The 12,532-nt window shown below is 40.5% G+C and overlaps 1 pseudogene across 2 annotated transcripts in view; it reads right to left on the bottom strand.

The window, feature by feature from the left end:
• Nucleotides 1-12,532, bottom strand: part of LOC307217352 (heparan sulfate glucosamine 3-O-sulfotransferase 1 pseudogene) — an 81,957-nt pseudogene that overhangs the window by 60,156 nt on the left and 9,269 nt on the right. The window contains exon 2 of one of the 2 annotated variants that reach the window (XR_013844016.1): nt 1,611-1,691. The exons of the other annotated variant lie outside the window; for it this stretch is intronic. The product of XR_013844016.1 is annotated as a heparan sulfate glucosamine 3-O-sulfotransferase 1 pseudogene (transcript). The remainder of the gene's footprint in view (nt 1-1,610; nt 1,692-12,532) is intronic. 2 annotated transcript variants of the gene reach the window in all.

Raw genomic sequence — 12,532 nt, 5'->3', positions numbered from 1 at the left:
CTAAGTGAAATAGCCATAGCAGAAAAGCCTACTAATGGCCCAGGAGGAGGATGACAGAGAGAGCATACAGCAGAATAGTATTATCATATTATTTGAAAATAAGGAAAACCATATCCTTTCAGCGTTCACAATTGCTTTCCTTGATATTCCACAATTGTGAAATACCTGAATGGCTTCAAGGAAGCAACATTTGCCACAGAATAGATATCCTACTATGGGGGTCACCAACATGGTATTGAAGGGCACATATACCCTTGCATAGGCTTTCTCCCCATCCGCTTGCTGAAAATAGGCTTGATAGAAACATTCAGCTGTAGCCAATAGATCAGGCTTGGGTTGTGCTTGGTTGCAGTGAGTGTTGTAGTGCTGACCTTAGTTTCTTCAATATGCCAATACACTCACAGACCACAAAACATAGTCACCCTTGCACTACTATGCAAAGTTAAGCTGATGTCTGAAACCATACAGCAATACAGTATTGCAATGGAGAATGGGTTGGAGTTCCAAATCGAACTTTGGATTTTACCATTCATTCTCCAGCATGTGAAAGGAGGTTTTAAGGTTCCCGGAGGTAGGGATGAGACTTGCTGTTGCTACTGCCTTTAATTCTGTATTCCAGGGGAAAATAATAATACTTTTTAATTTTAGCACAAACACTGCTCAAGATTAGATTAAAAGAGTTCAGCTGAATTTCTGGGAGGGTTTGGGGGGTACAGCTCTATATGCTCTACAACTTTGATTTTTAAAAATGCTTTTACTGCATTTCTTGGTTGTACATGACAGAGTTAATCCAAAATGTACCCCACTGGGCAAAATAAAACCATGCTAGATGTTTTTTTATCCCCATTGGCTTTCACTTGATTAAAGGAACTGCTTCATTATAGGAGCAAAGTAGAACAATTCCCTATGGGATCGAAGGACAATTTTCTAAGTGCAGCACCATGAAAGTATAAGAAAGGTACAATACCATTTTCTACATACACAGCCATCAAAATTGGATTTTATTAATATTTTGATGAGATTTAGAATGATTGGCTTATCTAGAAAAGTTTCCGAATGCAGGAGACTCCTAATATTTTTTCCTCTATTTTCCCCAAGGCTAGGGTATAAAGCTTTGAAATTTCTTTCTGCTACCAATGACATATTATTACATTATATCTACTACAGATGTGCTAAACAGACATGAATATCACAAGCAATGATTCAAATTATTAGATTACTTCAGTAATTTGATTGTGTAGGCAGTGGCATCACTAAGATGACATTCAGGTACTTTGGAATTTCTACTTCATCACCCAGAATTGGGCCTTGGAGCTGTATTTCTCGACACAGGCAGTCCCCATTCAATATGTGTGTAACCATGTATACGTGAATTGTGCCGAACTTGGAAGGGACCTAGAAACATCACAAAGATGTCACTGAAATGTCACTAAAAGGGTGGGGCGGGGGGAGAACAGGGTCTTTGCAGCCTTTTTCAATAGGTTTTGATTATACAGGATTGCACCGGCGTGCACAGTGCATCAGAACGGCTGACAAAATTCTCGGGTAAATGACTACATTCTAAAAATACAGAATTAATGGAGCTTCAAGTAAGTTAGCTTTGATCTTACCTTTAAAGCCTTATTTGTGTGCCTGGCACATACATCTGGGCAAGGGCATAGGATCATATAAGTTACATTTGCCATGATGTTCTGCAAAGCAAAAATGTTAGCTTACTTAGGATTAATTAACTGCTTTGTAAAGACTGCAAGTAACATAAGCATATACCACATTTTAAACAGCCTTTAGTAACTAGAGGGGCCCTTCTTATTGTAAGCTATATCTAAATGTAGTACTTTGTGCAGATGCCCACCAATATCCTATAATAGGTAAATACCAGTGTCTTAGAATATTTTGTATTAAGTGCCAGAATTTAGTACAATACAGTCGTACCTTGGAAGTCGAATGGAATGTGTTCCAGAAGTCCATTCAACTTCCAAAACATTCAGAAACCAAAGCATGGCTTCTGATTGGCTGCAGGAAGCTCCTGCAGCCAAATACTTAGCCCTCTTAATGATTTCCTTAAAAAAAAGTTGTTTAAAATCTTGTGTATATATGTTCCCGTATTGGATATGTATGTCTGAATGTAAACAATTGTGTTTCAGCTTTAGAAACTGTCCAAGTAGCAAAGTCTCTTTTACATATGTGGGATGTTTATGATTATAATGCAATTATGACACAAATGAGACATTGCCCCTAGAGATGGGTTGCTGAAGACTGCTGCAGTTATCAGCTGAGAAGAGATCTTCAGTGAATTCAGTCTTTCCTTGGACTTGTAGAGTAAAGACAGTGCTTCAGACAACTTGGTTTAAAGCACAGCTGGTAATCAGTAAATGTGTGTGTAATTTCATTTTTACATTTTTGTTTTTATACACTACATTGTAAACAACAGTGTTACAGAAGATGACACAGAAAACGGGAAGAATGTCATCTAACAAACTGTCCTGAAAGACTAGTGTTCTTCATCGTTCATTCAAACAGATTTCTCATTGTGAGCTTCTCCCCAAAGGATTTAGAAGTTACCATTCATTTGGAGTAACTTGGTGAAATTGACGTTTTACTGGTGATCTCTTGTTGGTACTCTTTGCTATTTAGCAATTTTGTACATGACTGAAAATTTATATTGGTATGGTACAGGTACTATTTGGATATAACCGGGGCCCTTTATTTGTTAAAAAGTTATGAAATAAAAGGGACCCAATAATAAAGTTAGGAATATATATTATTACTATAGATGTAAAAACAAGTAAACTCAGATTAGCTATTCATAAATGTATCATGGATGCTTTAGCTGAGATTCCTGCATTGCAGGGCGTTGGACTAGATGACCCCTGGGGGTCCTTCCAGCTCTACAATTCTATGATTCTATGGCTAGGAAGCAACTGCTCTGAGATTCAGCAGAACTAGGGTAATCCTCCAGAATAGAATGGACCAGCATGTCTCACTGAAATGAAGAGGAAAACAGGATTTGCATTGGCAGTAAAGTTCCATTGTTCTAATAAAACTGTGTCACTTCATATTTCAGTTTTAAACAATAGGCATACTTGCTATATTCAGCCAGGGTAATTTAAACACATACTTTAGTTTAAGAATAAATCCTGATACCCCAAAAGACCACCTGTGATTCATGTACTTTAAAATGTGAAAGCTTTCCTAGAATTGAAGACCTTGAATACAAATATACAGTGTTCTTTACTCCTGGCACTGTTTTTTTGAACAAAATATAATGCACATTGATAATACTGAGGACTTGATTCTAGAGTCTTAACTAGGGGAAACAATTGAAATAACATGGCATACTAGAACATCACAATCAGTCCTACTTATGGCTCAATAGCCTTCAGTGGAAGTTAAATATTCAGGGATTGTCCACACCCACCATATAAACCCAACTCATGCACTTCCTACACATTTGGCAGGGTTGATGGCAGGGTTGGTTTAGCTGGCCATTCAGCAAGGCCTCTACCCCTACAGGTGAGCACTCTGCCCCTAGTACTGTGGTTTAATACTGCTAAGAACCTGCTTGTCTGCCCTTCCCAGAAAGGGCCAGTGAATGATGGGTGATGATAAATAGGTGAGAAAGCTATAGAACCAGATATTTTCCCCAGCAGTTCTCACCAGGCTGGTGAGAAGAAGCAAACAGCAGCAAAGATGGAGTGACTTGCCTGTACATAACCCTGCTTGAGGCTGTACCTCAAGAACTACAGCCAGCATCAATATATTCCACCAAGCCTTCTTGGGTCTCTATCCTTCCATATTTTCTTAAATCCAGTGCCATAATATTTAGAACTAAGTTGTGATGGCAGAATACACAACCTAGTGACATTACTGTGCTTCTTATAGATGGTTATGATTTGCTGAGTGCCATCAAAGCTGTACACCATCAGAACTGCTTCAAAGTTTCCACTCAACTTCATCATCTTCCAAATCTGACCATGAAAGACAAACTTGACCCCACACTCCAATTCTCACTACTTCACTCCATAGGAGGCATATATGATTTACCCCAGACACAGAATTCTCATATCTCAGTCATGAGAAATGTTTCTTTCCCAATGTCCTCAATGTGTTTCCAAGGTGGAAGCTTCAATGAGGCACTACTGAGTTGCATCGATCTTTCACTCTTCCAAGCACAGCAAGGAAAAAAACACATAGGCAACTCACCCTATCCTCTGCAACCTTGACAATTTTGTAAGCCTCATACTGTCTGCTAGTGGCAACTGAAATTATGCAGTTGACTCTTATAATCACACATGCCTTTTAATAAGTAATTTATGAAGTGCAGTGCTGTGATACAACATAAGCAAATGCCTATCACTTGCATAATGTCCAAGCAGAAACACATGCTGCTACTCTTGAACAAGTAGGTCAAACATCTGCTGAAATGATTTATTACTACTTATATAGAACCATCCAGGTATATAATGAGGGGGACAGGTCCCTATACCAAGGCAGTTCAACTTTAAAAATTGGAAAAGGATGAAGTTTAGTTTCACTTCATATTTACCTGCATCTTGCTGAAAACCAGTAGCTGTGTAGGAGCTTAAATATTGCACTTTCCCTATAGTAATCAAGGGACCAGGATTCAACAAATAACTCTGTCATGGCAAATAAGCCACTACCCTCTAAATGGGATTAACTGTCCTTCCCCTAAACACTAGAGATGCAAAGATGGGTGGAATCATCTGAGCTGCTATGTAGCAATCCCTGCCAACTCCCAGGTTGAGAGGAAGGCTAGGGAGGTTGCTAAGCAGGTATATGGTGAAGGCATCATTACTTAACCACATAGAGACAAATCAATAACCCTCCCTCCAATAAAAAGTTGGAGTGGCAGGTGGGGAAGATGCTAAGGGTGCTACCCAGTCCGCCTTTGGCCAGCAGTGCCAATAATGCATGCTTACCTCTACAAAGCCTTTTCCTCAGGCTCCCCCTTTACCCACTTTTCTCTAAGGAAAGACCACAGGCATTGGGTGTTGCTCTATTCACCTTCGCGAAGCAGTGACCAGCCATGCCTGAATTGCCCTGTCCAGCCTTTCCCAAGAAATATGGGGAGGGGCACTAACAACCACAAATTTTGGCTTTGCCAACAAGGCCAACTGACAGCCATTGACTCCTGCCAAAGATACAGATGCTACACTATCATGGTTATTATTTTTATGCACAACCAAACATCTCTGTTTAAGAAACAGATGAAAACTACTGCATTTTCTTTTATCAAATGCAGCATTGTCAAGATGCATTCATAAGATTTTGGGAAGATATTTTTTCTAGTTTGGAAAAATAAGGCTAAAGATCAAAGACTGGAAGTTGCTTTGTTCTATACCGTTAGTGGTGCTTCAGTTCAGACTTGATTGCCATTGCTGTCAACCTTATAGTCATTTCTCCCCAATTCTTCACGTTTCAACGTTCCAAAGAGATTTGTCTGCTGTAAAGAGCAAATACACCAACACTCTTTGTTCTCCCCAAAGGACTATGCACCAGTTCCCAGACATTTAAACAAAATGATATTGAAGTGAAGAATCGGAAGCTCTGCTCCAGCTTATTCATGAAGAGATTTCACAGTCTCTGAGAAATGAACTGGAACAATAACACTTGGGCTTCAAATATGGTTATTATCACTTTTTTAAAAGGGTATACAATGACCAAAAAAATAATACAGATGAGGGAGAAAAAACAGCTGTCAAAATCTCTCTAGTTTCACATATTCTGGAAGGGTATGCATCTGGTCCTCTTATTTTAATTATTTTCTCTTCCTTACAAAGGAACTGACTGAGATATCCATGATCTTCAGAAATGAAAGGCTACTCTTTCTGATCTGAGCAGCAAAACACCGTTTCCTTCCTTTCTTTGCTTGAAACGTAAAATAATCTCATGTGTGCATACAAATGTACACTACACAGATCACCAAAAGCTTTTCTCCCTGTTGAAACAATTAACTGGAAAATCCCTGATGTTACCAGAGTGCTCTCTCTCCTACTCTCTCTGTGGACCCATGTCTTACACATCGAAGTACTAATTTGGGGGCCTCTCCTGTAGTTGACGTTACTGCACAGCCTAAGATTACTTCAAAATATACCAGTATCATAATGGTCAAACTTGGAGAGTTAGACTGTGATCAATAAATGCCAATGTTATTTTACAAGCTATGGGGAATAAGCAAAGGGAATTAACAAGAACTACCTAATTTTTTATTAGTGTAAAGACTCTCCTCCCTGAAAGAGAGGGGAGTGGTTGTGGACGGGAGCCCGAGCACCGCTCCTAGCAGGGGGCGTTGCCCCCTGCCTCCAGCACACCTGGCTGGCACTCACGCCCCCCCCAGTGGCTGTCCAACCAGGTGCCATGGGGGGCGTGTCCAGCAGCCTTTATGCTGCAGTGCCAGCCTCCCCCCTGGCCTCATACCGGAATGACGGCATCCACTTATCGGATCTGGGGAACGACATTTGGTTAGCTAGTGTCAGCAAAAGCATCTGGGATTGGTTGCAGCTTTGAAGGTATTGGCGGCGAGCCTTTAGCTCGGGTGGCGGTTAGGCATTGGAATAATGTGTTGTGGTGTGTCGAAGTGCTAGGTGTGGCCATCGCCTATGCCTTCAATTTCTAGGGGTATTCCGTTAATGGAATCTGGCGGTCGTGTATTCCGTCCGAAGCCTGCTTGGCGGGAGGCCATGGCACGACCCTCGGTGACATCAGGGGTGAGCCTATAGTTGAATTAGCATCAACAGGTGATGAACCCCTGGTGAATAAACCCACTTGTTTCGCGATCCAATGCCTAAGCCAATACCTTTTCATTGCTGTAATCAATAAAGTTGTGGCCTTTTCTAGCCCATTAACCTTATATCACGTGTCCCTGTGTCTTCATTTTACTTCGCGGGGGTCGGGTCCTCGAACCACAAAGACTCTCCTCCCTGAAAGAGAGGGGAGTGGTTGTGGACGGGAGCCCGAGCACCGCTCCTAGCAGGGGGCGTTGCCCCCTGCCTCCAGCACACCTGGCTGGCACTCACGCCCCCCCCAGTGGCTGTCCAACCAGGTGCCATGGGGGGCGTGTCCAGCAGCCTTTATGCTGCAGTGCCAGCCTCCCCCCTGGCCTCATTTCTCTTTGTCGTCCTGGGCGAGTCACCCACCCTCCACTCCCTTTGAGTTAGGGCTTAGGTCATTGGCCTTGCTATGGACCTTAGGTTGGTCGCCCCGGTTGCCCGGGGGGCCTGGTAGGAGTTTTTCCATTTGGCATTAGGCTTTTTGGTTTTTTCGCCTACCTCGTAGCAATCGTCACAACTTTTTGGTGGTATTGGTGGGTAGGTTAGGCATTGGAATAATGTGTTGTGGTGTGTCGAAGTGCTAGGTGTGGCCATCGCCTATGCCTTCAATTTCTAGGGGTATTCCGTTAATGGAATCTGGCGGTCGTGTATTCCGTCCGAAGCCTGCTTGGCGGGAGGCCATGGCACGACCCTCGGTGACAGCAGGGGTGAGCCTATAGTTGGATTAGCATCAACAGGTGATGAACCCCTGGTGAATAAACCCACTTGTTTCGCGATCCAATGCCTAAGCCAATACCTTTTCATTGCTGTAATCAATAAAGTTGTGGCCTTTTCTAGCCCATTAACCTTATATCACGTGTCCCTGTGTCTTCATTTTACTTCGCGGGGGTCGGGTCCTCGAACCACAATATATATTTACACCAAATGACTGACAGGAAATAAAGACAGCTTTGTGACTTGAAGTGCAAGTACAAAAATATGAAAGAATAAAAAGATTATTTGTTACATATTGTAAAGGACACCCACCCCACACTGCCCAGACCATACAGTTAAGCAGTTTGTAAGCAGAGATGTGCCTGACATGCATTTCTGTAACAGGAGATTAAATAAACAAGGAAGGCTAAAAGTTCACATGCAAATAGTTCAGCTTTGGTTCTCACTAGAGCAAGACTTGTGAAATCACAAACACAGACAGAAGTGAGATGGATGGAACACAATGGTTACTTGTCTATTGAGAAGATGGGAGAAGAAGGAAGAGGTTAGACTCAGGTTTTTATGTTTTTACTGTACACAATTCATAGATGGCTACAGCTGACTTGAAAATGTCAGCAGGATGTGTTGTATGAGACTCTAAAGTTAAAATAATCCTTCTCCTTGCCAAAGTCCTGGAAGGGGCAGCTGAAAAGCCTCTGGAGTCCTAAATAGTTAGGGGGGGAAACGGGGCAACTTCCTTGTAGAAAGACACTGGCTGGAGCCCTCTATACCATAAACTGACTAGTCCTGGGGAAAACAACAAACATGGACTAAAAGGCAAGGGAGAGGGTGATAATGCTAACTAAAGCTGGAGAAAAAAAGAGGGATGTTCCTGCCACAATTAACAGTGTCAGAGCATCTCAAAAGGAGAAGTATAAAGCAACCTAGGGATGTGTCCTAAAAGTTGAAAAAACTCAGGGTGTCTAGTTATAGGATACGGTTTATCTACAGGCAGAAATCTAAATTTGCAAACTGATCTCATTAGTGTCTAAGCTGGGCATGTGCAACATTAAATAACAGAGACATGATTAATGAGCTACCCTGTATGGTTATGAGTTATAGCAATTGTGTTTCCTGCCAAAGAGTTGTGGAGGAGTTACATGGACATTGTAACAAATCAGGTTGTGTTTAGCAGGTATCCCTGTGATCCTGGTAAGGACTGAGCTTTGATTTTTCAGAAGAAGCTAGCTAGGGTGCTTACTTTAATTAGCTAGGTGTATGCTTGCTGGAAGGAAGCCATCATTTACTAGAGATTATTAATTACTGGACTTGGGAATTCCTTGCATTGGATATGGCACAATGTTCTGGGGGGTTAATTAGGTTTATGAAGACCTTCTCATGCCTGTGGCTTACCATCATCCTGTCAGGATCACACTTGGCTTAGACTATACCTGCTGTCTCTGATTTGACCACAATTACACTATCCTTGCACTCACTGCTCCAAGCAAAGCTAAATTACATACAGAGTCTTGGGGCACATGAAGAGTTCCGATTAATCCAAGCTTATTGGTAACATTGACTAATAACATATGGTTATTATAACAGGCACTCAAGGTGCAGATTGGCATTTATGCACCCAGGGAGTCTTGCCTGGCACCTTCATTGTATAACTTGAGGCACCAGGTAAAAACGTTTGTCTATAACCAGGCCTTTGGCTGATTAACAGTCTATGGCCTTTTAAATGTATGGGGGGGGTATTGCTTTGTTTTTGTTTTATTATGTATTGTGTCTTCTCATTTTGTATTTTTATGTTGTGAACTGCCCTGTGATCTTCGGATGAAGGGCGGCATACAAATTTAATAAGCAAATAAATAAAGTAACTTGTGTGTAAATGATCTGTGGTGTTTGAAGGACTTGTTCAGAAAGCATGCATTAATTTATTGCCCCCCACCCCAAATTAGTAAAATGGGTGTTCCATGCATGAATCAGCTAGCAACAAAATGAACCAACAAAGAGTGTGGGACTGAAGACTTGTGATAGAGAAGGGGACTTGGAGGTTTTGGTACAAATTTGCTTTTTAAAAAAGCTCTGGAGTGAACAGGAAAACTTATCTGGATTCAATAATAGGGAAGGAGTTGAAGAAGTAAACCCCTTCACTCTGTTCAACCTTCACTCTCATTCCCCACAACATTCATACACACAAAAATGATACCTTGATAATAAAAAAATTGGGGGGGGGGAGTCTTTATCACTGAAGAAAGGGGAACACTGACAATTGAGGATTGTGGGCTTAACTTTCTAAGCAGACTGTAGGGAATATGCACCATTAAACGCAGTGGTATTTTCTTTCTAAATAAATATGCTTCTTTATGACAAATTCAATGAGGAAAAGAAGGGTTTAGGGTTTTTTTTTTAGCATGCTAAGTGCTAAATCTAAAGCAAAAGCAGTGAGCAAGGAAGAAGGAAAACAGTCCTGGATTTAAGTACAGTTATGAAAAAGCAATTATAGTACAATACACACAAAAGAGTGTGTGTACTGGGGTAGAACTATAAATGTTTCCAAAATTAAAGTAACAAAAACTTTTGAAGGTGTATTGTCAAATGGGAAGAGAATGCAAACAGCAATGTAGAAGGTTCAAACAGTGCAGAGAATGGAAGCAGTTGAAAAGGACTGTATAAATACAGTAAGAGAGAAAGAGAGTGATGGAAGCCTATGTAATGGGACTAGAAAGAAAGGCTCATCTGTCTTGATGCAGTTTTCTTCAGGATAAACTTGCCTGAGATTGTAGTCTTAAGAGAACTACTGTAAAACATTCTCTAATAAACATGAAGGCAAAGAAGACAATAATAAGATTTAAAAGGTAGATTTGCCAAGTAATTTTCTTAACTGCGGTTGCCACCATGGAATTAATAGCTATATAACTCCTGTTTTCTTCTATTAGGTCTTGTAGTAAAAGTACATTGCCTTTCACCATTTTCTTCCTGTGGCATATCCAACTGTGAGTTTTTTTGTATCCTTGTCACCTTCGCCTTCCAGTTCCAATTCATATTCATGTGCTCTTGCATTTGTCAGCATTCTCTAAATTTCCTCAAAAAAATTGCTATCCTCCATTTCAGTCCCAATTATTTTTGTTTCCTTACATGTCAAGGAAAGAATAGACTTCCCACATTGCATATTACTTCATGCACCAGTTGAGAGCCTATGGATTATAAATATACTATGCCAGGTCTCTGACAACGAAGTTAAAAGTGACATTTGGATGCACAAGGTACAGATTCCATGTTGTCCATTGACAATATACACTATGTACAACTTAATAGTTTTTATAAGGCTATCTATCCTGTGATGACCATATAGCTATTCTTTTTAAAAAATACTGTACATGAACAACCCTTGTAGGAGTTGATGCCTCAGGTCCTGCAAGTTCATTAATGTATACAAGGCTCTCTTTCACCTTGATATTTAACTAATGAGTTGCAACTGCTCAACTGGGGCTTGTTATTTGGGATTATTAATTGATATGATTTTAATCTGGACTCAAATGTGTCCCTACAATATATGAATGTGACTTATTTCCTTTGGTTCAGAGCACACACTGGACCAGGACTTCTCCTGTCCTAGATCACGTCTCATTGTTGTCAGAGAGGTTTGAACATTGCAATCATATATAGCAAGAAAGAATGAGTGATCTGTAAAATCTAAATTAGGAATCTGTGCATTAATTCTGTGAAGAGACATTACAAGCAGACTTAAGTAACATTTCTCTATGTAGTCAGCGTTAGTCAGCATTTCAAAAGCTCACTCATTTGCTTGTATCAACAAAACCTACTTCACTTATTTTCACAGAGTATAATTTATGAAAGATTGTGTTATGGCTGGAAAGTTAATCTTGGAAATACAAAGGACAGCACTGTCTTCCTGGGTGTGTAGAACAAAGGCTCTCTCGCTGCTGCACAAAGTTCCTTCTCAAAGCCTCAGAAAAAGAACTGACTGAGACTATTCTGTTTTCACCTGCTGTCATACAAAAGTCTATCAAAGTACTGAAGCACTTTCAGCATCACTCCATGAAGACAAAGCTGAGAGCAGCTGCAATAAGTATACATTTTAAAGAGCAATGGGGAGAACAATAGCTATTCTTGCAAGTCTTCAAAACAGTTCCTGCTATAGCTAAGAAAATAATTTCATGGAAGTTAGAAGAAAGCTTATTTTGCAAAGGTTAATGCTGTAGAAGCACACCTGCTGAAATGTATACTAAACAACTTCTATACTGCAAAATAAAAAAAAATGGAAGAACAAAATCCCAGGTTTAATATTTGTCGTATTTTCTTCTCTACCAATCTTCAATATTATACTTTAAACTTATAAATTGGTATATACATTGATCTATGCTAAAAACAATGGCTTTCATTCAAATATCCCATTCTGTTTGAATAAGAATTGCAGATTCCCCTTTCAATTTTCAAGTACTCTTCTATCTTTCTTCCTGCACAAAAGCTAGCTACCTTGAGGAAATTGGTTAGCCAAAAGGTAGCCAACCTGCAGCAAGATTATCTTCTATCTCATCAAACTGATTCCAGAGGACTCATGTGACTTTATTTTTTTCTTTTGGGCCCAGAGGGTCATGGAAGGGACAAGTAGAATAGGTGAGCTCCATCTTAAGTTCTTTCTACCCACATACTTTTTACTCTACCTTGGTAGCCATTTTTATCACCATCTTTAAGTGCTCTTCGTGTTCCTAGGCAGTACTCAAGGTGGCTAACACCAATAATGAAATCATATAACAAGAACAATCAAACCAGCAGCAAACAAAGCAGTTAATTTGGAGCCAACAACAAATTGGGGCTCAAAGAGCAGAATACTGTCAAAATGTTATGCCGCTGCTATAAGAATTACATGGCCCTGCCAAGTAGCCACTGAGCTAACTTCAAGGTGCTGATGTACAAAGGCCTTTACAGCTTGAGACCAGGACACCTAAAAGAGAGTTTCATCCTTTATATACCCAGCTGACCACTGCACTCTGCAGGAGAGGGAGCCCTAAAACCATATC

Source organism: Podarcis cretensis, assembly GCF_951804945.1.
Source record: "Podarcis cretensis genome assembly, chromosome: 5".
NCBI lineage: Eukaryota > Metazoa > Chordata > Lepidosauria > Squamata > Lacertidae > Podarcis > Podarcis cretensis.
The sequence above is the reverse complement of the archived record's forward strand: the minus strand, read 5'-3'. Positions and strand labels throughout refer to the sequence as shown.